The sequence below is a fragment of the Hipposideros armiger genome, unplaced genomic scaffold (assembly GCF_001890085.2).
Source record: "Hipposideros armiger isolate ML-2016 unplaced genomic scaffold, ASM189008v1 scaffold_431, whole genome shotgun sequence".
NCBI classification, from domain to species: Eukaryota; Metazoa; Chordata; class Mammalia; order Chiroptera; family Hipposideridae; genus Hipposideros; species Hipposideros armiger.
Genome location: NW_017731781.1, coordinates 506,870 through 507,861, shown reverse-complemented (window position 1 = coordinate 507,861; position 992 = coordinate 506,870).

Here is a 992-nt window from a genome sequence, read left to right as displayed (position 1 = left end):
TAATATAATCAGCAGCATATTTGGATGCATAACTAACCTTTTATTTTGTGCCTTTTCTTATCTACCTGTTGTTTCTTTTTTCTTTTTTCCTGCCTTCCTTTAAATTAATAATTTTTATTCGTTTCTTTTCATTTTACAAGTTGGAAGTTATAAGCCCTGTTTCTAAGGGATTAACTGAAAAATACAACAATGGTGGGGAAAACACTGTCTTTATTCTGCTGTTTCAAATCTGGAAGTGTTATATAATTATATCCTCTATATCTGTACTTCTCTAACCTTTCTAAAGCCTCTGTGTTTCTTTCTTCTTTATATTTGTTTATTTTATTCACCCTTTCAAGAACCAGATTTTTCTTTTATTGGTCATATCTACATTTTATATTCTAGTTCATTAATTTTTGCTTTTTTTTTAAAGATTTTATTGGGGAATTGGGGGACGGGAACAGTGTTGCAGAATTGGAAAAGGGGAACAGCCAAGTTGTTGTCCTTTTGTTCTTCAGTCTAGTTGTGGAGGACACCTCTTCACTGGCTCATGTTGGTATTATGATCATTGCGCTCTTCCTGGCTGAGGCAGTCGGTCACCGGCCACTGGACAGCCACTCACGGCAGCTCATGGCGGCTCACGGTGGCTAACGCAGGCTGCCTGCAGCTCACACTGGCTGCTGGCCGCTCACGGTAGCTCACGGTAGCCCACTGCAGCCCCACTGCAGCCTACGCCATCACCGGTCACTCACGTCAGCCCAGCTCCAGGTCAACCTGTTGTTCACCATCTTAGCTGTAGAGGGCACAGCTTACTGGCGCATGTGGGAATCGAACTGGCAGCCCTGTTGCTCAGGGTTCTTACTCACCAACTGAGCCACCTGGCCAGCTCAATTTTTGCTTTTTAAAAATAAAGTCTTTCAGGGGCCGGCCGAGTGGCGCAATGGTTAAGAACTGGCTTGGGATGCCAGAGGGCCCCGGTTCGGATCCCACATATGAGGGCCAGTGACACTGCC